The sequence below is a fragment of the Bacillus rossius genome, chromosome 2 (genome assembly GCF_032445375.1).
Source record: "Bacillus rossius redtenbacheri isolate Brsri chromosome 2, Brsri_v3, whole genome shotgun sequence".
In the NCBI taxonomy this organism is placed as follows: Eukaryota; Metazoa; Arthropoda; class Insecta; order Phasmatodea; family Bacillidae; genus Bacillus; species Bacillus rossius.
Window position 1 is genome coordinate 96,260,893 of NC_086331.1, and position 27,588 is coordinate 96,288,480.

General features: G+C 31.7%; 1 protein-coding gene across 2 annotated transcripts in view; it reads left to right on the plus strand.

The window, feature by feature from the left end:
* LOC134529492 (POU domain protein CF1A) overlaps positions 1-27,588 on the plus strand; it is a 272,245-nt gene that overhangs the window by 111,935 nt on the left and 132,722 nt on the right. Inside the window, exon 2 of one of the 2 annotated variants that reach the window (XM_063363633.1) lies at positions 20,012-21,679. The exons of the other annotated variant lie outside the window; for it this stretch is intronic. The gene's annotated coding sequence lies outside the window, so the exon portion shown is untranslated. Of the gene's footprint in view, positions 1-20,011; positions 21,680-27,588 lie in introns of those variants that run through there. 2 annotated transcript variants of the gene reach the window in all.

A 27,588-nucleotide genomic window follows, 5' to 3' on the forward strand; every position in this document is an offset into this window, starting at 1 on the left:
GATGTGTTAATGTGGGTAGGCCTATCGCTGAGTCATATATTATATTTTTCTTTAATTAAATCCAAATTAAATAAACGTTATATTTAAATTATCATGTGATTTTTTAAGAAAATGCGTAATTTACTGCTTTTAAAAATTGCAAAACGAGTGTCATTTCAACCTGTAATATTCGTTTGTTCGTGAGAAATAGCTTAAATTATCTACCAGCACTTGTGGTAGGTCTACATATGCACATTTAATCGAAATAAAGTAGACATATTCCGGGATTAAAACGCACTTGAAACGTCTCAAGACATGGATCAATTTCGCCCGATTAGAATTTATTTTGAAAATAAAAGTTATACGTTTCTGTCTCCCTAACTTAAAAACCTATAGGTACTTTCTTCCAGCCCTGCAGGTAGCAGGTGTGGATAACATCATCGAAATTAAAAGGGCACACTAATTAAACCCACACCAGTAAAAAAGAACATCTACATGTAGTTTCCCGAGGCATAGTCTACATAAATGATTCATTAAATAAACAATATGACAGAATATGACAATATGACAGTTGTTCTGTATCGGAAACCTCTTTTCTATATCTCTATAATTATTTTTGTGTATATACTTATTTCCATTTGCTTTCTCTTATTTTAACATAACGGAGATCATGTTTTATATGCAAGAGTATCGTAAAAAACTAGAAAACCGACAAGTTTATGCTTCTTAAATTGTTATTTAATTGTTTAATGCCAATAAAGTTAAATGTCAATTTATATCATTCTGTTACGATCACATTTCACAATATCATACTCAAAATTCAAACAAACTACCGACTGTCAGACTACCGGAGAAAGATGTCCTGCAACACTTAAAAAAAAAATGTAACCAAATTCAAGTCCATTTTATTACCAGCACATCCAATATTACGCTAAATGCTTCGTCAGGACTAGGTTAGACAACCTTCGGCTAAATATGAGTCTTAATTAATCACTCGTTGTTTAACAGAGGTTTAGCCTAACTGACGGTTATCTATCCTTCAGATTTAACGGGATGTGGTAAAACCGGCCTTAAGCAAATGCTACGTTCTTCACTATATCGCCATTGGCTATAGCCACGATTATTTTGTGGATTCTTTGGGTGGCAAAGTAGACTTGAAGCACATATAGGCACATCTGCTTCACGTTAGTGATTGGACTACAGCTCTCTTGACACGCCCTTGACGACCCTGAGCCAGTTATAAACAAGGAAAACAACTTGTGACCCAATCACTGTGATGCGCCAAAAATTATGTTACTGTTACTGACCTACGCGCATTTTTAAAAGGCTAATTATGTATAGGCAATTTGAGTCCAATCTGGAGGGAAATCAGTTCGTGAAATAATTGTGGCTACCCGTGGTAACAACAGTTTTTTTTTAATCTTGGCTGACTGTGGCAGTGTTATCACGAGGACTTAAGTGAAGCTATTGCATCATTGCGTTTAACATTATCGGAAATGTTAAGTTCCAAGAGACAAGCTATTAAAAAATCATAACTTCTTGTAATTTAGTTTCGACAAGTGTAAAGACCTCCAGATAATTAAATTATTAATAAGGTGACTATAATAAACGATGTGACATAGGCTTCTACTTAAACTGGTCCATTAAATATTTTAACTATAGAAAAATTGTCCCTCTGAAATAATTTTTTAAATTGCTGGGTGTTTACGACTATCAACATGTCTACCACGGTATCAGAAACGGTGGTTTAAATTTGCTGTTTTAAAATACATAGTTATAGTTATTTTATTTATTTTAGAAATATCAATTTTATTTTTAATTTAAAGTACGAAAGAAGTTTGCTAAGGTAAAAACGAAAGGTTGGCTCCGTAGCTTCAATGTTTGCTTTCGGTGTAATAGCTTAAACCTATTTAGTGAAACTCTAATAATAAAAATTTGCTTTATCTTTACTGTGTCTGAAAACTTCCAAGACTTTGTAGGACAAAATAAACTATTTTGATTAATTCAGGGTTTCTAACTTCATCACAATTGTTAATAAAAATATTAAACTATTGTTATTTTCCACACACAGAAAACAATTGTTTGCACTTTTACAAAATATTCCTTTGAAATCCAGTTGCCAATAAATAGTTTTTTAATGCTAACAGAAAAAAATATTCATATGGTTAATTTTACATATGAAACCCGTTTTCTGAAACAATTCTTAGTATTTCTTGTCACGCTTACGAAAATTGGTGCATAAGTTAAAATTTTTATTGATATTTTATACAAGCGTAAATGTTTCAAATCCTGGAAAAGATAATATAATATTAAAATATTGGACTTTATTTGGTTTTATTATGCTTTTTAATGTACGCAGTGAATACAGTAAAGCTATTAAGGGAACGGTTTACAAATACTTTAACTAATGAAGGTACTGGGACAACGTAAAGTATAAATGTCCAGACAAAAATTCCAAAACAAAGTATTATTACTGTGAAAATGTTTTGTAGCGATGCAGTTGCTTTCTTGTAAATGTGCAAATAAACAATTGTTGGTATATTTACATGAATATTTTTGTTACATTTACAAAACAGTTTACAGTGCAAATATTTATTGAAACCTACCTTTATTTAGTTCATTACTCTTAATATTTATTCAAACATTACTATTAAAAGTAATGGTAAAGCTTCTTGTATGAAGGACTTGTAGATTAATGACAAGAATTGTAAAAACGTTGTTTGGGGAAGATGTGTAGCCTGCATAGGTAAATTAAAACAACTAAGACTAGAAAATTATCTCTAAACGCTACGTTAAAAATAAAATACATTAATTTAATTACGTTTTACTGTACTAAGCAAAGAAAATAAAACGGTAGGACGTTCGCCTATTATTTTATTATAATGCATTTTTACAGTGTTAGTAAAATATGAAAAGTAAGAAAAGTAATAGCGTATAAGCAAAATTGTACTTATATATGAGATTAAAATATAATACATTTTCTACGATACTTTAATTTGAGCGTATATACTTTTCAAAATATCCCTAATAAATTTGATGTAAATAAAATGTCTTATACTGTCATACAACTTTGAAGCATATGTATCTATGATTGTTTGAACGTGTAAATATAGTACAATTTTCTAACCACGAATAGGTTATTTAGAAAAGATTATTTAGTTATGAAAAAATTAAGCTGTAAATAATGATAAAATTAAATTCCTGAAAAGCGCTTTCCAATTGAAGAGTGATTGAATACCAATCGGGGCCTTTTTTAATAAATGAAAGGGTCATTAAAAGTTGGTATTACAATGATCAACTTTAAACGAAAATAAACCATGACTTTATATTAATGTTTAATATCTTAAACTTTTGCGGGAGTGGTATATCATATCGCTTTTAATTAAATCCACAAACAATTGGGATTTTTTTTATTAAAGAAATTTTTCAAAATTGGTTGACATCAGTGAAAGAAATTGAACAATTTTAATGTTTTATACATTACTTTGTATTTTATTGTGGTCTTTAGAGCTTAGCTACATTTAACTTCTTCGTGTTATACTTACTATTGTCAGGGTCTAAACGCAAACTTTTCTTCTTCAGGCTTTCATCTACAATAACACCTTTGAGCTGTCACCCATGAAATCATAGTGCTGCAAGATAGTCACAAAACACTTACTGTCACCAAATAGAACGCTATAGTAACGTAATAAATCATCAAATCAGGAATGAAGCTACTCGCTCGCTACGTGCGGACCCATTAGCACTTTCTCCGTGGATGAAAGAGTAAAAGAAGGCTAGCAAAACTCTTTCTTATTTGAAAGCACGTGGGAGCGATAAATATTTTGAAATGCTCTGATGTAGGAGAGACGGAGCAGCACTGCCTGCTCCTGGCGAAAAAAAAAAAAAAAAAAAAAAACACTGCCAATTAATTAAATTTTCTTATCTATTTCCCCATTTGCACTTCTTATTTATGAACACCTCTCTTCGAGCGAATCAAATTAGTGGGATGTGTAATCTGAAAAAACACGCCATCATCATTCATAGCTCGTTTTCCTCTTAAAAATTTCATTGTACACGAAAACTAAGTAGATTATGTTTTTTCATGTTTTAATAAATAATTTTATTCTGTCTTTCTTACGATAGTCATTACAAAAACAATAATTATTTAAAAAAAACTATTTTTAAAAAGTATTTTTAAAACACGTAGCCTGACAACATTTAAACAAAAAAATAAACAATTTTATATATTATTACTAGTTTGTACATTGTGATGTGAGAAATTTGTCGCAATTCTGAAAAAATAACAATTTGTACACATATTTAATTATTTACGTTGATAACAGGTAAGTGTTAATGTTGATTTGAATTTGGAAAACTGATTCTGCATGTTAACGATATAACCCTTATTAGCAACAAAAATAATTAAAGCTTATTTATTACAAATGTTAGTGAAATTGTTGCTTGGAGGAGTTCTTGGAGTTTCTGCGCCCCTGCTGGTAAGAAGAATTCAAGACATCAAGCAAGTGGCCAGTAACGAAGATTAGGATAATTTTTAAGACTTTAATTGCTTAAACAATGGTCATGAACATTTGAGGATACTTACATTAAAGGTCGTCTGTTTTACTATCGTTGATAAACAAGCAAAACTGATCATTACATAGACCAAAAGTTACAATTTAAAACAAAAATGTCACTTAAAGAAAAAGTAATTTATCACAAAACAAGTATTATTTAATGTACACGTCAATCAATAAAAGCAAAAAATTCTCAGCCTATGAATTATTTATAACGCACACAACAACTGGTACATAAAATTGGACTTATACAAAATTAGGGATAAGAACGTTGTAACTGTCAATCAGTGATTGAATAATTTTGTTTTTCATATTCAAGAATGATGTTTAAAATTATACTTCATGTATAAAAATTGTGAAATCCATTCGTAAGTGTGAAACTGGTCTACTCATTTTAACAATGCTTGCCATTATAGCAGTGATTTTTTGAAATATAGGATTTAAAAACAATATTATTACAAGGAATGTTTAGCCATTAACTCATCGACATTTGAATAAAATAATAACAAAGCCACTTTAACAAGCATGTTGACGCTTTAATTATAACATAGCCAATGTGATTGAGCGAGCATTTGATGGCCAATTTATTTAAAGTGTTTACCAAATTTCAATAACATATTCCAGAAAGCAGGAACTTTACAACCTGTCATTCAGAACTACAAAAATTCGATTTTGTTTATTTTATTTTAATTTAATGCCAGCTTAATTCTTTTGGAGTGATCTGAAATACAAGTTACGTATTTAGTGAAATTAATAGCCATGCTTCAATAAAACATGCTAATTGAATCGTTAATGAGAAGTTTAAGAAAAAATTAAAGTATTAAAATAATTTAAATGTGACGAAATAATTTATGCTGTCCGTAAGTTTAAAAAGATGAATATTTTAGGATACAAAGAAAGTAAAAAATACATATTTGGCCATACAATATTACAATGGAAATAAGTTTGCTTAAGAAATCACTGTATAATGAATGGATCGTCATTCTCTTTTAATTTGTGTTTGATTTTAAAATATTCCCGTGAGAGTGAGTGATTCTACTTAATGACAGACGTAGAAGTGCATCGATTACGTTACTGCACTTAGATTAATCGTTAGTGGAAGAAAAAGTTTTTTTTTTTGAAACCACGTGACACTGGTAATTTTTATTTTGCTTACAACACAACTTTAGTGTTCATCGAAAATCAGCTTTACAAACGATTAATTACCAAATGTGGAGGTGGGGGATTCCATATCACAGTTTTGCATTGAAAAACCTCGAGGCGAGGTAGTGGGACCTCCAAAGTTACTGCGGGCTTCGAACCTCCTACCATCTACTTCAGCAGCCACTGGTGAATGTGAGCGTGTGGAAGACTGGGACGGGACAATCTACTCTACTTCGGCTTCAGTGACGAGCCTGAAAGATTCTGAAGCTTTGTTTGTTCAGGAGAATGAAAAGAGTCTCACCTTTGCCTATCGTAAACCAGTCATTACCTTTTTTTTAAGTATTGCAAATCATCTCACATATTACATTTTTATTGTATTAATGTCTTGTAATATTAGCTGCTACATAAGACTTAAACAGACTCTTTTTTAATGTATGTCAACTGCTGTAATGTAATTGTTTACCACAATGCTTAAAATGTATTAAGCTGGGAAGGAAGAAACACCGTTCGTAATACAAAATCAGAATTGATAAACATAATACATCAAACTTAAAAACTCCAATGATGTGATGAATTTCACGCGTCACAGAGTGAGCATCAAATAGTAATATTTTGAAATAAAAAGTTAGAACATAAGCCCGAAACGTATATGAAAACATAGTGTAAATAATGTTTGGTAACTGAGACGTAGGGATTTTTACGTGTCATGCATTGAAAGACGAAACTTTTACGGTGGTGAAGCGGTACATTTAATGAAGTAAATTAAGTCAAAATAAATACAAAAACAATTCATTAGTCTCAATCAGTGCTGCTTAGTATAATAGTTTTATTTTACCAAACAGTTTAATGTAAAATAGAAATAAATATGTTTTGTCCTTGTAAGTTTACTTAATTTACAGGCTACGTGTACAAGATACCTTTTTGATTTTAGCTGCATATCATTTGGACATAATTTTTAGATGTTTCATCAAGCACGTTTCAAGGAACCTGGGCATATTTTCAAGAATGAAAATAAATGGCTCCTAAAGATAAATATTCTACATTTACTTGAAAACAATCACCAAAGCAAACACGCTTTTAAAATAATAAGTGTTATAATGATACTAGAAGATTTTTCGTTATCTGATAGTCAAACAAACTTTCATGCAAAACCAAATATAGAAAAAGTTAAAAACAAATTATGTCGAAAAAGTATTGGCCTTGTACAAGCGGATATTAAATATTTTAACCTTGATTTTGTAACTTAAAAACCATGCGTGTGTTTCAAAAACTTCAACAAACTTCCAGTAACTTGGTTTTAAAAGTGACTTATAAACTTAAAAATTAAAAAGAAATTTATTTCTCAGTGTTAATGATAAAAACTTACAATGTTTTTTATTGTGCGCTGAAATATATTAACTCCTAATATGTAGGCCTACAGATATTTTTTAAATTTACAGAAGAGGTTGGAAAAAGGTTTTTTTTTTCAACAGAGTTCATCTGGCAACAGCCTCCTGGAATCTCATTGAAGATTATGATTGATGGAAAGAAAACTTGAGTTTTTTTGAGCTCTAACATTACCTTCCAGGTTGAAAGAAGTCGATACCAGTTCTTCAAGTCAGTACTCTCCAGAATATATTTTAATTTCGCTAAAAACAAAAAACCAAAAACTACAATGCTTTGTAAGCGAAACCACTTCAAAAAATACTTTTAGGTTGGATGAACAAAACAATAAATTAAAAATTAGCTGTCAATGATAAAGCATTATTTGAGAAGAAACTAATAATGAGCTCAATTGTAACACGAGTGTTCATACCGTGAAAAAACCTCACAAGAAGTCGTCTTGAAGATCAATTTAGTTCTGGGATAAGTTCAAGTTAAAAGTGTGAAATTATAGTGTCACATTCAAAAAGTGTACTCATGCGGCTGTGTTTCCTAAGTTTGTGAGTAAGTGCTCTGAAGAAGTGACGATTTAATATGTGAATGTGGTAAATTCGGATACTGTGTATTTAAGGTGCTGAAAACTCTTATCACTCAGTAAATTCATCCAGGCAATATGTATATGGATGTATATATTTTTTGCGTTACATCAATCAAAATGAAATGGCTTCAACAAAAAACATTCTTTAATCTTGGTCTAAGCTCTCCATGGGTTGAAATAGAATTTGTTTAATTATGAAGAACAAGTGACAGAGTTTCCTGTGGTTACAGCAAGGTAAATGCTATGTTTCATTTCATCATGATGTTGAAAATAAATTTTCTCTCATAGTTTGCCACACTTTTCAATGAAACATTGAAATTCATGTAAAAGGAAGCTTCATAAAGAGAAAAATCCTTTCCAAATAAAAAAACTGAGTGTAAAAATGGTAAGTCCGATATATACCACAAATGAAGTATATGTACTAGTCTTCCATAACAGCAAGATTCACTATACCACTTTCTGTAATAACGTGTATGTGCTTACAACAGTAAATCGACTTGATAGTGTTGCAAAATTTATTTTTGTTGTTTTTTTTTCTGCTTCAACTTCTTTCTGAAAGGCACTTACTTATTCGTGTTACTTTCTGAACAATAGACTTATACTTAACGTCACATTTCTTTGACAAATATTGTGTGAAGAAGAATATCAAATATACGTGTTAAGACTATTCATAAAAACGTGTGTTTTTTAAAACTAATTACCTCAACAAAGACAATTTATGTGATAAAAATAATGTGTTTGTGCAAAAAGGGCTAAATCTGTCGTGAGCATTTATTTTCTCGGTGTTTATGTGTTTATTGTGTGGAGACAGTGATGAAAATACTTTCCACGAAGAAATCTCAAGACTGCACTGATTAAGAAGCAAAAATAAATCTTTATTTACTGCATAACTATTTCCGTGTGAAGAAGATATAAAGAAGATAAAGGTCTAATATACATTGGAACCAACCGAATTGAATATACGCAAATTTATAAATATTTTCAGTACTGGACTTAAAATATCACAGAAAGTACTGAAAAAAACATTGTAACCCTTTGAAAGACTTAATTTGCCTAAATTTTTAGAGTGATTATAATTGTAAAATTTCTACCAGCTGCATAACAAAATATGTTGACCCTCACTCTATTTATAATTATATGTACTTTTAATGTACGACAAACGTTAATTACAGCTAAGAAGATAATTTTAACAGAATCATGATAAAAATTTATATGTAAAACGTTTGTTCGTGGAAGAAATATGACTTCCCAACTTAACAATTATTCATACCTGTAGAGATTCATGATATTTCAAGAGTTCTGTTCCTCGAAAAAGTGCCAAAGTAAAGTTGAAAATGGAATGTGCTACGGATGCCAAAATAATATTTTGAAAAATTCATTTCATACACTCTCCACCGTAATTAATTTTCTATATCTAGTTATTTATAATTAAAAAACTATACATTTTATATATTTACATTTACGGTATATAATAGTTTCATATTTGCTGGAGTAGTGATAATAAATATTTAATTTTTAAAATCTTGGTAGAAATTACTTAAAGTACATCGTGGAATAAATGAAAATTTCTCCGTCAAAATGATTGAAGAATTAAAATAAGGTTTACATCGTAACTGCAATAACACCATACATATTATATATATTCAGAAAATACAAATAATACATCATAGGTATAAAATTTGACATTAAAGATTATTTGCATAACGTTTATACCCAATAACAGTTTCAGTAAAAAGCAAGTTCTACTTATTATTGAAATAATATTTCCTAAATTAATATACAAGCACCAAAAAACACTGTAAATATTTTGTTTCGCGCATGTTTGTTCACAGTTATTTAAATTTTTTCAGCGAAAAAATAATTAATTTTATGTGATACTCTATATCCATCACTTTGTGAACATTTGCTGTAAAGACAAAGTACACACTATATATATATATATATATATATATATATATATATATATATATAATGACAGAACCACATTAAAAATTTGAAAGAAAACAGAACGAACTGTTATTAATGCATTATAAATTGATAAACGTTCCATAAAAATTAAAGGGTATTCAAACAATGGTAATTACAACTATTTTTTCTATACTCTGCAAAATATATACAATTTTTGGGATAGACACACATGCTAAGCCCATAAACATTTTTTGACAATCCATAAAATCTCATGCATTATTCTCTATTAAATGAGACAAAATATGTCTACGTATTCCAGTTCTTGTAAAAAAAACTCTACGTAACAGGTATATCATCGGCTCAAGTCCAAGCATCAAGAAAACATCAACAAAAAGAAACATATGTTGCATACATTAAAAGAAGTAAATTTGACTATTTAGTAGGTGCTTATTCCTAGTTTTTCTGTGATTGTGTAAACATAAATAAAAATAACAACCGAAGAGCATTTAAATAAATAGGCAGGTATAATGTTACTTGAAAATCAAAAACTTAATATTAAGAAGGCCTTTGAAAACCACAAATATCTTACTACAGAAACTAAGATACATTCAAAGGAAGAAATTTATGATTTCATAATGCATTTTAGAGAAATTTATAACGAGTAAATTAAAAAAAAATTTACTGGTATATTTTCAGAAATATTATTTCACTGCTGCTTTTTGAAACAAAGTATTGTAAAAATTCCTCAGTGCAAAGATAAGTGGAAAAGCGAAACAAAATTTTCCAATAACCTTTACATGGAAAAATATTTTATTACATTATTAAGATATAATATTTTCTAAATCTAATACAAAACATGAAATGGCACCTACAAACAAGATGAATGAGTTTAGCAATGATTTATCGAGATAAAATATTTTGCTTTGGTCATAATGTTGTTGGAGATCTCATTTTCAGAGTTATAGAAAAATTTTCATATTCAAACATTGCACATATTTCAATACAGTGTTGTGTATTACAATCATAAAACACGCAGAGACGTTGAAAACATATGCAAGAAAGTATGTTAACTGTATGTCAAATCGATTATTGTGTGGCACGCAAGAAAATATTGATGTAAAGAATAACGTTTATAATTTTATGTATTTTCAAAAAATATTTATATAGCAAATATTTGTGCTTCATATTGTTCTCAGAAAGAGTTTAATCAGGGCTATTAAGTCAAAGATTATTAAAACACATATTCCATGGTGATTTAGATAATTAAAAAATAAACGTCTTCAGCCTAACACATTTACGCAAAACGTTACTTGAGACATTTCACATTTCTTGCACTACATACTACTAAAAAAAAAGCGTGTTACGTTCAACGCTACAGTGTATCACATTATTATATATATATGTGTTTTTTAACATACTTCTCAACTGGTTCTTCTGATCAGTATGGTAGGTTCGGCATTATTCTCAAAGGTACTACTACACATGTACTATTGGCATATTTGATCATATAAGCATGTTAATAATTTCCTTTTTCATTAAGTGGAACCATCTACAAAAGTGTGTCAGAACAACTTTCTTCTTAAACACATAGTTTACTTTGAATAAAAATATACAAAATACAATCCATTTACATATTATGTGAAAAATAAAAGTGGAAAGTTTGTAAGTTTTACCAACCTAAAGAACAACATGAAATTTCTAAGTTTAGTTTAGTAATTAAGTTATGCATGACACTTGAAAATATTTCAAACCTATTTCTAATTGACAGAAAAAGTGCGCTAGGAAAACCAAAAACCAGTAAAACTGGCAAAGTTATTCTTCAGTATGTTATTATTACGCTTACTAAAAGTTGGTGGTTCTGATGAACAAAATATTAAATACGGAAACTTTATTGGAGTGTAGGCTGGAGTGAGGAAGACACGATACACTGCAGAGACTTGACCGACGTCGACATGGCCTGCCTTCGAGGATCTAGTCACCGCTTGTCAGCACTACGAAGACCGCCAGTTTGCTGTTTTGAGAAGCACAACAACCACGTGTGTCCATGCACACAATATCTATTACAGTGGAAACTTCAATATGATGATTATTTATTTTCTAATAATGTACACATTTTCTATATAATGAAATAAGAAGTATGTTTTAGAGGCTCGATAACAGTGTATTTAAAAATATAAAATAAACACCAATTTTTTTTCTATACAATGTGTTTATAAGTTACAGGTAAATATGACTGCAAAATAAACTATTAGTTTAAACTATTGAAACATTTTAAAGAAATTACGTAAAGTGACATTTTTATATTAAAAAATATATATACATTTTTCCATGATGTAACTGTACTCAGAAAACATTTTTAATTGTTGTGTATTATTTACCGAAACCTTAAAGTTTATTGAAATTAGTGAAATATAATTACCAAGCAGAACTTAAATATATTTATATTGCTAAAAAAAGTGAATTAATGTTATAAACTACATACAGTAAACCAAATTGCAGAATCTACCACAGGAAAAATCAAGACAATTATTTAAAATAACCTATATCTTCAGCAGTCTGACATTGCACAAAAAGCCTAAATGAATACTTCAAAATTTTGTACAGAAACAAATTGCATTACAGATGAAAATTAAATTGTCAATAATGTAAAACTGTAAAAATAAATACGGATATGATCCTATAAAGACGACAGTAACTTTAACATAAACAATCGATTAGGAAGCAGAAAAACGAGACACAACTGCAGTGGTACAAAGTAAATTGGGACAGAGAGGACACGAGATCAAACAAAGAAAAAAGACGATTAAAATATAGGGCATCAGGACGTCTATTGACTGGGCGCGACATAAAATCGCTTTTGAGTTAAAACAAGGGTAAAAAAAAATATAAATTGAAATCTCATTTTGAGCACAACAAGCTATTTTTAATATTATTTTTGTACGTCACTATATTGTAGGCAAAACGGAAAAAAAGGCTTTATTCAAACATTTTCCCGGTAGTTTTATCAAATATAGAAAAGGAACAAACTTTTTTTAAATAGACCGTACTTATTTATGTCTATCTGTCTAACAACTAACGTATAATTCAAAATATGAACTTTAATTAACCAGTAGCTTTGACAGCTGACTTGTCAGTAAGCAAGTAAGGTGCGCATGATAGATCTGAGTGGCATTAAAATCAGGGCAAATAGACAGTTTGGCTTGACAGAAATTTTCAACTATTGCGCTCCCGTTTAAATGAGCGCTTGTTCTCGTGTTAACAAGTAAACACAACAATTAGACAGTATAACAGTCAGCGGCGGTACTCACAAAACGTACACGATCCATTCCAGTTTATATAGGTCCTAAGTAAATGCTAAACCATCGTTGGAAACACCAAGGGAAATATTTTAAAGTAGCTGCAATTGGTTTTGGTTACCATTCATCAGGAAATTTTTCACAAATTTCTCCTTGCTTGTTGTCTGAAGGTTAGTTCTGCAAGTATTCAAATATGGGGTTAAAAATATGTCTGTGATGGAGATCCAAACAGAACCTCTGATTGGACGGACAGGCAGATAATAGCGCTTGTAAGTTTTTGCACATAAATATATATTTTGAAAGAAGGATCTGTTTTTTTTTTGGAAAAATTTTTTTTTTATTACGGTCAAAAAGATTCCATTTTAATTTCAACATATTTTTTTTTGCAATTAATTTAGGGTGCTTGTACGTTTTTGTTGAGTGTAATTTTGCTTTTTTTTTACAGTGATTATTGCAATAGAATTTGGTAAATGTTTCGTTTAAACGTGTTCTGGTAGTATCGATTTCTTTATTGTCCTTTGTTGTATGTTCTTTCTTTGTTGTGCTTTACGCGTGGAAACAACGGATGGCTGGGTACATATCGCAATATTGGCAAGGAACTTTGTAAATCTTGTCCGGTGTGTGTCGTTCACTTGTTTCACCCTGCCGAAAATTCTTTTGATGTTCATGCTGAGTAGGTAATGCCAAATATGGTGTTTTATATTTCATTTTTGTACCTTCTATATAAATATATAAACTGGATGTAGGATTTTAATTATGGTGTTGCGAATTCTTTTGTTTGGAACCATTTTTTGAGTTAATACTTCAGATCATCACATGTTATCTTTGGTTTAGATTTTTCTTGCTGATAATATGGTTTCGTCCCTGTATGTATAATCTTTTATTATTCTATCTTATATTGTTTTCAATGAACTGAAAAAAAGGAAACTTTATGCATAGAGTAGTACCTATAATGTAAAAAAAAATGTTTGTGCTGTTTACAAGCAAAATCCTTGGAAACCCATTTGCCAACGATATCACTTGTAAAACTGTCAATGGTACAAAGCTCAGAAATTGATTTCTGGGCATTAAATAAGTCGTTTCAAACAGACGATGAGTGTATAAGGCACTGGTTCATTATAAGGAATATTAATGAGTGAGGTAGTATGTCTAAACAAAAAGTAAACTTTCTTTAATAGAAAGGTAGACATTTTCTGGCAAGATGTAGCAGTAAAAAATTTGAAGGGCCTTTAAAATGCAACCAGGTTATAGATTTTTATGGGACAAATATTTTTGGTGGTTTATCGTTGTGACGTATTTTAAACGACCTCTTTAAAAATGACTTGTTTTCTGAGAGTCTGGTATATTTCACATAGAAAATGGAATTTAGATATTTTTATGGTATATAACCTGAATCTGTTTACTACATAATTTTGTGTTAGTAAGTAATAATGGAAGTTTACCTTTAGGCTATTGATAACTGCATTGATTCCTTGAAGTTCATCTCTTAGTAGTTTCTGCCTAAAGGCTTTAGCTGAGTAGGCTGATATGAATTCCTATTGATGTCATTTTACGTGAGTTATCAATTTTAAAACACTTCATAAGATGCAGTTCTCTTTAATTTCAGTAGATTGGAAGAACCAAGGTATCCTTATGCAGAGCAAAGTCTTCACCTCAATGAAGGTACTACCGAATGGTTAATTGAGGTTCTAAGGTGTTATGTCATAGGCTTGTCTTTGCATATCGGTTCGCAAGTCAATACATACAATTAACGATATTTAGTTTTAATTTCAAGCTGTATTTTGCACATGAATAATTACATCCACGTGATTTTTATTGGAGTGGATTTTATTTGGCATAAATTATATTACATTTCATTAAGTTACTTGGCTAATTTTGACGAAAATATTATATAATGTTATTTAATTAAAAAAACGTTATTAGCAGAACATTAAATTTTCCACCCTTTAATTTTACAGAGAATTTCTTTTTATGGAATCATACAAAGTCTTTGAATAACTCTACCGCTTACTCTTACTGATAGGGAACTTACCAGAAGTGAAGCCAGTAGGGAATGCCACCAAGGACAGAAGCTCAAAAAATCTTACTTTTGGTGAAAGGGTTATTTTGTAGATACAAAAGGCTGACTGGTCATGCACATTTAAAAACAAAACTACAGTTAATACTTCAAACCAATGAAAGCTTTATTAAAATTATTTTATATATTTCTTGTATATATTATTATTCCTTAACTATGATAGCTTTAAACAATGTTTCAACAGAAGTATCTTTGTAACAGAGTATTACAAATTCATTTCTTGAAGTTGGTTAACATTTTTAAGAAAACTTTTAAAACTTATCTTTTACTTGTTTATGATCATTGGGGCCCAATAACGTTAAACTTTACATTTAACTGAAACTTAATACACTGTATGTAAATATAACACATTTTTTATTATTAATCTAATTAATCAAAGTAATTAATTTCAAGGCTGCAGTCCCGACGGTAAACAAAATAAACTCTAGGTCACACAACGAAAGTTTCTTTTTGCTGTGTTTTGCCGAAGTGAATTTCACATGCCGAAAGTATTCTAGAGGAAAGCTTTTCCTGAAACTGTGCGGTCACTCGGTGGCTGTCGGGAGGGCGAGGATATGCCTGAAGCTCCAGAAGCTAACAGGCATCCACACAGGGAACCGCGTGGCCGGCGACAGGGACTGCACTTGCGGCGGTTAACGATGCTTTATAGCACAATGATGCTGAAATTAAAAGACGGCGAACCAAATCTAGAAGCAACATCATGGCGAGGTTACAATAAGGAGGTCGTTCTGACCTTGGCATTAAACCAAGAAGGACATAGATAATAGCTTAGGAAGACGGTACCTACAGCGCAAGGCTCTTTCGCAATTAGAGTAAAGAAACAATACTTTAACGAACACAACACAACAAAATTAATTATATAGATTTTTTCTAAACAATAACACATTTTGTAAAGTTCTTTGTTCATAGAATTCTTGAGGTTGGATTAAAATAATTTAAAGATAATAATAAAATTATCCACACTGATGTTGCAGTGAAGTTACAATAAAAGTATAGTGTCATCACACTGCTATAAAATACAAGGTTAAAACTTACAAACTTAAGACATAAAAATTACAATAAATAAATTAAACAAAAATTTAAAACGTGCAGACCAGTTTGCCAAAAAAAAATAAAGAAGTTATAAAGTTTAAACAAAATCGAGAATATGCCACAGAACAGCTGCAGTGGCACATAAATCAGAATCATGCATCCAAATCAGAACTATATATCTAAATACCTTTGCAAAACCCTAGTTGGGGTACCTGTTTTAGCTAGTGCGTTATTATAAAGACATTTCGTTGAAGATTAACAAAAGAAAAAAATTTATATCAAGCCTTTGACTTGCAACATTTAATTGTGGAGGTTTTCCTTGAAATTTAAAATTGGTTGTGCTCACGCTTCGTGTCACCAGTTACATTATGGTAAAATGAGGAATGTTAGTTATTTTCTTACTCAAGTCGTATCTGTATGAAGCTAAATGTTATGGTACATACTTTCACTCACAGAGAGCTTTTGGTGTACTCACAACGCAGGGCTTCGAACCACACTCTTTCACACTCTTTCACGTGTTCGTCTTGTCGTGCTCTCACTCCCTTACCCTTTCTCTCCATCCCATTCACGAAGCTAAATAATAGAGAAGCTTAACTCAAACAAAGCAGGAATATCGTTTCCATTTGTACTGTTGCCAGTTCCCACCCCCTCCTTTTTTTTACAATTTGGTCGGTATTTCACTCTATGTCTGTATCTACGAAACAATAAAAATCAGCACAACCTGGTCCTTAAACGTTACTTGATCGGCAGAATCGTTGTAGACTGTCATCTTATAACTGAATGTCCGATAATTGGTTAAATTATCATCTGCGTGATCTTCATAATCTTCCACTGGTCTGTTTTCGTCATTCCGTTTTATCTTCATTGAAGCTGGAGCATCTTCATTTTAGATTTTACATTTACCAATACTTCGAAATCCTTTCTAAATCCATGACATAAATAGTCCTTTTGTTGTCTGTTAAGGTGAAAGTCCGTTTCTAACAGTTGGTGATAATATTTCGATAAATTTAAGCCACTAGAAAATGTGTTTCATGCGCCGCTGACATTGTGTTGTACATTACGTGAACTGAACGATATAATATATCTCAGAGTAAGATTATGTGAACTACTTGATGAGAAAATAATTTTAAATAAAAATATATTTATTTATTAAATGAATGTGTTCGTAAGAACTAACCTTAATTTAAAAGGTGTTGAAGGTTTTATACGTAGCTACATTTTCTTTTCCTTGGCAAAAATAATTGGATAATTCTGAGCACTGTTGAAGTATTCAAAAATAAATAAAAATTAAAATAAATTTTAAAATATTTAGATACTATTGTGAAGTATCGTCCAGTTAAAGTAAGATTTACACACGTATTTGAGCGACACGAAAAATATTATATGATATGAAATATTATACATACATTTATATTTTAACTTTCGAACGAACACTTACTGAAAAATATTTCCAAATAACGAGTAGCGAATATGCCTGATCACGACCGAATAAACACGAAGAGTAACTTCAAGCCTTAATGTTACTCACGCCATTTAAATTACACCAACTTTGGAGCCTTCAAAACATTTAGTTTGGGAAATTTTAATTTATACCACTAAACTTACAGTGTTTATTAGCTTCAAAAAATATTTGATAGCTATTCTTTAAAGCAAATACTTATCACGTATTAAACACGTATTACAATTTTTTCAAGCATCTCAGGTCATATTAAGATCATTATCATGCATAATAAGAGCATGCCTTCCATTGCTTCCTAATCGTTATTGCTAGCACAGGATATTAAATAGACGACCATTTTAAACCTTAAACTGCATTTCAAAGCATTCAGTTTGGTTCATCATTAGTGCTGTATATAGATAAAAATAATTTCCATGAGAATTCAACAATAGTTAATCAATATTTTAAGGACCTTTCACTGATAAAAATAATTTTCGTTTGTTTTTTGTCCTCTCTACTAGGTCCTGCTTCAGACTACACACAGGCTAAGTTTCAAATTCGCTTCCCTAAATATAATGTGCAATCAAAGTGCCAAATATTTAATATAAAAAACGTAAGTCTGTTGCAAGCATTATGTAAGCACACTCAGTTTGAAATTTACACATAAATACATTTTACATAATATAACACCCGATCATATGTAAAAGCACAACAAACACAAGATCTACTGTTATCATCAGATCAGCGCTATTCTGAGCTACTACCAAGAGGAAAAAATTAAAGGACTTTTATAACTTATGTGAATGGCTTTATATATATAACAATTTAATTGAAATTTTATGGTAAGTAAACTAGCCTACGCCATTCTAAAAAAAAGGTATGCAATTATGTTAAGGAACATTTTTATAAAGTTGGTAAAACATTGGTAAGTTTTGGTTGACCAATTAAAATATAATCTTTAAATGGAGAAATTTTTTTTTTCATTTACTCACTCTGGAGAAGCGAGTATATAATTAAGTAAAATTTATTTGCCATGTTTCACGTACAAAATAATTTTTTTTTTTTAGTTTAAATTGGTACGTTCACTCAAGAATGGAACAAGACACATAAGGAGACATTCATGTGATAGAATGTTAATATAATTTACTTTTAAGTAAATTCTAGACATGGTTACATATACAGTTTTTATTTTATTTTGTGATAAGCCTTCAACGCTGCATGAAGTATAAATATATTTAGTTTCTTACATATGGTTTCCGGGGTATTGACTCTACTTTGTAAGGAATATTTATTTTCATTATCATATAAAATGTATTTTGAGGAGTAACAGATTTACAGAGACGCCTCATTACAATGTTTATCATAAAATAATCGGTTACGCCTGGTAGTAGACATTGTGCATTGCTTGCTTCGTTCACCTTACGCCTACTTGTTACTTAAAAGTGGGAGAGTTACTTTAATAGCGTGAGACTTTTTATTTAATTTATACCTGCAATGTTTGAATTGTTTTTTTTTTAATTTTTATGTTGTCATCATCACCCTACATTCGTGAACATCCAATGCCATCAGCCTAGCGACGTGAGTGCACTGACTGATGGACTCTCTGGCATGCCAGCAGTGTTTCCTCGCAGTGACCCCGCAGTTCTTGAGGAGAGTGGCCAATCACCCGGCGCCCAGAAGGAAGAGATCGCTGGCCCGGGAGATAGGCGGCTCGCACCACCTACGTGCCAGGCGAGAAAGGCTGTTTCATAACGATGCCTAGCGTCGTAATGAGGCGTCTCCGTAAACGGTTTTTTCGCGGTGGAAATTTCCCCATAAAACGACCCATCATCACCTTCAACAATTTAGCTCAAATGATCCGGAAACAGCCATTTCACGAAGCTTAAACAAACATGACTCATAATTGGCCCTGTTTCTCTAAACTTTTTCACGCCATTCTCATTTGGACTTCAGTGCCAGTAAGTAGTGGTTAAAGTATAACAATGCGCGTGACACATGTATGTTTATTCTCTTGTTTTTTTATTTACCTTGATGATCTTTAAATTCATATACATGGTAAATGAAAACTACCAATAGATAACGATTTCTATAATCTACTTTTCGTTACAAATTAATCTTCTTTAAATAATCTTGAAAAGCTGGAATATCTGTAAGATTTACATACGCATGTCTAATTTATGTTTATTGTTTGTACACTAGATACAAAAAAAAATATCGTTACTATCATTTTATTTTTGGTTTTAAAAAACTCCAAAACGGAATTTTTTATACTTATGGTTTTTCCTACACACAAGTACCTTTTGAAGTTTGATGTATTCACTCATACTGTATCATCAACTGTAATTAAGATCCGCTACTTAATATTTATCCTCCCTTAAATTTTTCGCAGCTAAAATTATAAAGAAGTAAAACAAAAATAACATGAAGCTGTAACAAATGTAAACAAAAAAATTTTTTAGTGGTAATCATTTTGAAATAATTTGCCATATAATCTGTTAATTGTTAATCCTTTTCCACATTATTCTCATTGTGAATTTTCTTGTAACTGTAAGACTACTAAGATGTATGAACTAATAATACTGTAATAATTTTTGTGTAACACTCTTATTTTAATTCTTCTAGGTGTTCATGCGGTCGTTCCAAAATATATTGTCTCTTGACTTAACCCATCCAGGTAAGTTCTTTGGTATGTATGCATTTTTGTTAACGGTAATATGTGTGTACAGTTATAATCTCGCTAAATCGTGATTATGTTGTCTCAAAGTTAGTGTTCTATCAGAGTTATTAGATGAACTAAAATGACGTTGAAATTATTTATTGATAATTTATTTTGTTCCCTTTGAAATATGGGTGGCCAAATATTTCGGCATATAACAAAACACTGCTTCAAACATTGGTAGATTTGAATAAAACATTGCTCCTTCGTGTGTCTTTGTTTGTTGATTACTCGTGTAAATTAATTAAATGCGGATTACATTGAACAAAATTAAATATTTAACAGTGCCTATTCCACGTTTTGAAGAGTTTTGCTGTTGGTATTAATATTGGTACGAAGTAATAACTTCCTGTTGTTTTCCGCTCGATACATGAGTGCATAGTGAACTCTGAAATATAACATGAGCATGTATGATTTAAATGATTCATGCATTGGGTAATTTTGATTTAATGCAATTTTTTGGACATACGCTATTGCAGTTTTGCACTTTTTGCCATGGAAAAATTTCTAAAATCCAAAAATAAGTACGAATATGAAGATAAAAAAAATCACAGAAAACAAGACTGAATTAGGGAAACATATTTATAGTAAAGAAGGGTTGAATCCTGTATTTTTACAGATAGCATTTCAGTAAAACCTAAAGTGGGTTAAACTAACCGTATTATTTCACTACATAAACGAAGACAAAATACAAGTTAAGTCAAGCTTCTTGGGAGATTTTATAATTATATTTAATGTAAAACTATTGAATTTTTCTTTAGTGCGATAAGTAAAATATTTTACATTTCAATTCATAAATAATTACCTGTGGTTTCCTTAATTCAATAAATGGTTCGCCCAAAAAAACTTTCTTTAATTTAAAATGAAATGCCGAGTGTGAAGGTTTAGTCTGAATTTGATTAACAAACTTCAGTTTCAGGTTCATCATGACAAAAAAAGTTAAAAACCTCTATACGACTTAAGATCTAAAGATCACCCCAAGGCTTGTAAATGTCTTAGAAGTTGAGGCTGAGCTACATCCGTATTGCAAACAATAGAAAAAGAGAAAGTATTTAAGAGAGAACACTGAGCGTCTATTTAAGTTTTATTAAATGAAGTTCTACACACACCGCAAATTTCGTCGTTGTAGCATGATTATTTCATTGAAATATTTGGGGGTGGTAACACGCTACAAAAATGTGGGGTAAATAACAGTGATACCCCCCAAAAATGTCAATGAAATAATTTACCTAGAACAATAAAATTCGCGGTGGTTGTAGAACCAATTTAATTAAATCTTTATCCGGGTGATTAGTGTCCTATTTTAAATACTTTTATCTCTTATTTGAAATTAAAATTATGTTTATCTCCAAATTCAGATACGTATACCAGCCTTTATAAGGCATTTAGAGCTTAAGTCGTGTAATCTTTTCAACGTATTTTGTCGGTATGAATCTGCTGCGGAAATATGTCACCCGATTTCAGACACACTCTCTATGTATACACGCACATACAGCCACACACACGATAAATTAATATGTTCACTAATTGGAAATGTTACATTGCTATCGTTTTAAAGAACTTTTAAAATAAAATAAGGGGAAAAAGATAAAAGAGTAAAAAAATTGCATGGTTTTAGTTTGGTATGTTGAATTCATACCATCTGAGATTAAACAATAATGTTTCAAAAATTGTACTTGAGATGAGATTTTTCAGATGCTGAGATCAACATCACGTACTGTTAGCAGTGAGTCGATTGTAGATGCTCAAATGACATCGTATTTCAACCACGTGTAGACAGTCGCAGCACCAAAAAAAATAATAATTACAAATTGTTTACATAATTATCAGAAATCGATGACAAGGTAAGAAATTACGAAATATGGCCAAAGAGAATCTACCAAGTTCCTGTTGTCAGTTTCCTTGGACTTCGGTCAAAAGATTCATTTTCCTCACCAATATAAGGTAAGATTTATTATATTTTAGTTTAAAATTAACCTACTTGAATTTTACATAAAATTTTTTTTGTAACATTCATAGTCATTACAAGTAACATCTTGCAGTGTTATAAATTTTTTTCAAAAGTTTAAAACACCAGATGACATTTATAGTTGTTTTTATGTTCTCGACAGGATATTTTTGAAGTATCTTTAAGAAAAACATTAATTCGTAAGCATTAATACACTTTTGAGAAATTTAGAGTATCTAAAATTTATAAAAAAATAATATTTGTAAAAGTGTTAACAAGTAAATTGTTGAAATTTTTACATTGTTGTCTGCTATTCGTATTAAAAAAAATGCAAAATATTTTTTCTCTAAAAATGCTTAACATTCGTAATTAATTTGAGGTTTAAGAAAATTATAATATTAATGAGATTTTTAGGTTTTATGGGAAACAAAATATGCACAGCTGTAGGTGTATTGGACTTTTTACAACAGTACGTTCTGTTGTATTGTTTATATAATGTCGTAATTATTTAATTGGAGGAGTAAATATAATTTTTTAAACAGTTAAAAAAACATACGTAAATTTTACCATAACTAATTAAAATTGCTATTAAAATTTAATCATATATATTAGTTTTACAAGACCATATTTACAATTTTTTGAAAAAGGTTCGCATTCCGGTCTCATTAAATTGTTTGGTTTTACAAATTTTAAAAATTTATTTTTTTTGTGTATTTTTTAGTAATTAATTATGTTATTGAATGAAGTATATAATTATTTATTTTCAAGAAATATTTTTTTCCCAAGAGATTTGTGTTCTTTACTTATATGGACAATTTTAAATTGCACTTTAAAATAATGTTCATAATTAAATGATCATAATTAAAGTTTTCCTTATAGTGTTATAATTCAATAAATAAAATTAATTCTTGTTAAATTTTACTGTAAGAAAAAATTACATTTTTTATAAAAATTTTCCTGTATCATTTGCAAATTTACAATGCATTAAAATAGGTGTGTATTTTTATTAATATTTTTAGTTTACCTATATTATTTCATCCTTGCCTGTAAAAAAACTGTTTGGGTATTCGTTTTTGATCAGGTTGTGTATATAAAAAAAAAAACGCCTCAAAATTTGTATTAATTTTAAAATTGAATCCTCATTGAAAGTAAACTTTTTCATAAGTTTATTAGGCAACATATTTTATGTTTAGAGCTTGTTATATTTTCAATAAAATTTTTAATCTTCTCTATAACAATATATTTCAGTTACTTTATAAATTATAAGTATAATCAAATAATGTTAGTAAGAACTTATATTAAAAAAAATAATTTTTAACACTAAGTAAGTTAAATGTTTTATTCGGTTCCATTTGTCATTGAAAGCAAACTTCAAAGCATTACTCAATTTTCATTGCTAAAATATAACCTAATATCATTAAAAATTATATATTTTGATTTGATGAATGTTAACGAAACTTCCTAATATTAATTATTTAAATTGTTTTATTAGGGCCTACCTGATGAGGTTTAAAACTTGAATTTTGATAAGTAAATTTTTTTATTGAATTACTTAGTACTAATATTCTTACTTCTTAAATATCTTGGTCGAATTGTTTTAATAATAATAAAAGGTTATTAAATTTGCCTTTTAAATTTTTCACACAAATATTTGTTATAGATTTATTTAATTTAGTCTAATACCAAATTTTTGTTATGATTGTAACTCATAATAAATAAAGTTTTTTATGAATTCATTAAAAACAAGATTAGAAAAATTATTGATGGTTAAATTTCCATAAATTAAAAATATATTAATTTGTTTTTTGAAGTATTTTTAGCTCAATTTTTAAAATTGAAAGTAAATTTAATATTACATTTAGCTTCTTTGTAAAAAAAAAACTTTTTTAATAGATGTTGGTTTTAAACTACAATTTTATTTTTATTTTTGAAGTACTTATTTTATGGAATCAATTTAAATTTCGTAGTTAATTAACTTATGTATTAAACATATAATAGTAAAATTATGTACAAACGAAAAAAAAATTAATTTCATATTATTTTCTTGGTTGAAATATATTCACATTTTCTTCTCGATATTTATTATTATAAGTTTGCAATAAAAAAATTAAGAAAATAAATTTTTACTTTTTTCTTTCCTTCTGTGGATTTGTTAAGCTGTTCCTAATAGTTTGTATAATTCTGTAGTGTTTTGATATGTTGATGTTTGTTTTTTTAATTTTTTAATAGTAGCTAAATTATATAAATTGACTGACTGCCTATAAATGGCGCTATTTTATCTTATAATTATTAGAAGACAAATTCTTAAAATTTCATTTTGATATGAAAAAAAATTTTTTAATAAAAATATTACATTGAGCACAAAAAAAACATGAAAATGTGAAGCAGATAACACTACTAACATACTGTGGCTTTCTTAAAGGGGACATCAAAAAAGTATGTTCCCTGATGTCATGTTGTGAAAACATAAGAAAAAACTACTTATTTGACAAGCTTCTACTAATTATTTACCCGTTATATTGGGGAACGTAAAATTTGTATTAAAATAAGCTGATTCCAAAGACCATAGAAAAGACTTTCGTGTTCATGGGAATTTGAATGAATTTAATTATACCAAACTGACAAAAAATCATTTTATTAATAAAAAACAATACAAATTATCTCAAAATAAACCTAAAGAGCACAAAAATATGCATGTCTGCTTAAATATTATTTTTCTTGTATGCTGTGATAATAGCTGAGAATAAAATCGAATCACCACATACAATTTATTCTGTTTCACACACGTGTCATACAAAAAACGAAAATAGACGGCAGAATTTTCAGATCCTGGAAAGTACTTGATGGCAATAATATGCAATTAATTCATAATTGACCACAAAACTGTACGAGACCACAAAATCTAGCCATCGTTAGCAGTAAGTGCTGAGGGCTTTGTATGGAACTTTGAAATTAAATCCAGCGTTGTGTTGATTCACTTGATGTTTTGTAATACTTAAGAGTTCCTATCAAGTCGTTCCAGTAAATAAGTAACATAAAATCAGTCAATATATACTTCATGGTTCGATGACCATTAAGAACTTTTTTTTTTAAAAAGATTCAGATATAAATATACTAGCGTTAGTAATATGGGCATAATATTGGTATCACATCGAAAAAAAAAAAAAACCTCTTCATATTATAATTGTGCGTTATAAACTGTAGGTGACAGGAAAGTCAAAATGAAGAGAGGTAATATTTTGAATTTCAAAATAAAAATTTTAAAAAAGCACTCAACTAATATTTATGGTTGGAAATGGAGAGATTCATTGTGGCATATGGGACGCGTGCAGCGCTCGCGGTGTTGCCAGACGTCGCTCGCGGTGTTGCCAGACGTCGCTCGCTGCCGCACACAAGTTCTCCGGCGAGCGACAACTGATGCTTCGTGTGCAGTGTTCTCCGCAGCTGCGAGACTCGACTGTGACGTCGGCAGCGACGGGCCGCCGTCCCCGCCACGGGCCGAGCGCCGTCCCTGCCACGGGCCGAGCGCCGTCCCCGCCACGGGCAGAGCGCCGTCCCCGCCGCGGGCCGCCCGCCGTCCCCGCCACGGGCCGAGCGCCGTCCCCGCCACGGGCCGAGCGCCGTCCCCGCCACGGGCCGAGCGCCGTTCCCGCCACGGGCTGCCCGCCGTCCCCGCCACGGGCCGAGCGCCGTGTCCGAAACGGGCCGCCCGCCGTCCCCGCCACGGGCCGAGCGCCGTTCCCGCCACGGGCCGAGCGCCGTCCCCGCCACGGGCCGAGCGCCGTCCCCGCCACGGGCCGCCCGCCGTCCCCGCCACGGGCCGAGCGCCGTTCCCGCCACGGGCCGAGCGCCGTCCCCGCCACGGGCCGAGCGCCGTCCCCGCCACGGGCCGCCCGCCGTCCCCGCCACGGGCCGAGCGCCGTCCCCGCCACGGGCCGAGCGCCGTCCCCGCCACGGGCCGCCCGCCGTCCCCGCCACGGGCCGAGCGCCGTCCCCGCCACGGGCCGAGCGCCGTCCCCGCCACGGGCCGCCCGCCGTCCCCGCCACGGGCCGAGCGCCGTCCCCGCCACGGGCCGAGCGCCGTCCCCGCCACGGGCCGAGCGCCGTTCCCGCCACGGGCCGAGCGCCGTCCCCGCCACGGGCCGAGCGCCGTCCCCGCCACGGGCCGAGCGCCGTCCCCGCCACGGGCCGCCCGCCGTCCCCGCCACGGGCCGAGCGCCGTCCCCGCCACGGGCCGCCCGCCGTCCCCGCCACGGGCCGAGCGCCGTCCCCGCCACGGGCCGCCCGCCGTCCCCGCCACGGGCCGAGCGCCGTCCCCGCCACGGGCCGCCCGCCGTCCCCGCCACGGGCCGAGCGCCGTCCCCGCCACGGGCCGAGCGCCGTCCCCGCCACGGGCCGAGCGCCCGAGTCGCCTGCAGCGCCAGCAAGTGGTCCAGACGTCACTGCTCGTCGGTGTTGCTTGGCGATAGGAACGTTAGACGAGACCAAGGCAGCGTGTGCTTGTTTGTTATCAGTTTCGACAAGTTTTAATATAGCAATTTGTATTTAATTCTGTGCAACCTTCTAGCTTTTGAATGCGAATTATGTACGAGAGCCTTTTGTATTGCATCTCTAGCCGATTAAAAAAAGGCATTAATGCATGAACGTGAAAAAAATAAAATATAGAATCTGGGTAATTTAGTTTTTGGTGTAATTCCTAAAAATAATTTATTTTGTGTGTGTGTAAGATTTCGAGTAGAGAAATTAATTTTGGCAAAGGTTATACTGAGGTCTCAATGTATTTCCATCATGTTTCAAATAATGATAATTAGTATTTTGTATTTAAAATTTTCAATTCATTTTACAATTATGATAATATGTACATATCTGATTTCGACAAACTAACCAATTACTAATTTGGAATATTTTGAAAATGGATTTTTGAAATTAACTTCAAATAATAGTAATTTTGAATTAACTTTTTCTAAGAGTTTGAGTGCCACTTAGTTTAATTTAAAAACAAATCACAAAAAATTGTAATAATTTATAAATTTGGAAATATATTTTTTCTGTGTGTAAGTGCAAATATTCAAGCTGTAAGAATAAAATAGAAATACCCAAATTTTATATAAACATAATTAAATGTTCAGTAGTCTTTTGGAATGTATACAATTACATTTCATAAACTTAAGGTTGTAGTTTCACTGTGGATAGTGACAATGAGTTCCTTCACCTTAACTCTTTGCAACTGAATGATAATAATAGAAAACGGTTGGCTACCATAAACTGTGGAAAACACATTAACATAGTTAAATGCTTTCTATTTTCAGAGTTTCAAAAAAGTTGATGGAACGACAGCAAAAAACGATACAGTTAAAGGTAAAAATTTGAACATTATTAATATCTTGTTATGCTTTTTTTTAGTTTCAGGAAAAAAAACACAAATGTAGGATTCCTTTAATAAAAAATAAAATAGACCTAAAGTTTGAATTCTATATGTTCATACACACATAGCTATATACATATAACAAATTTCAATGCATATAAATTGGTTTA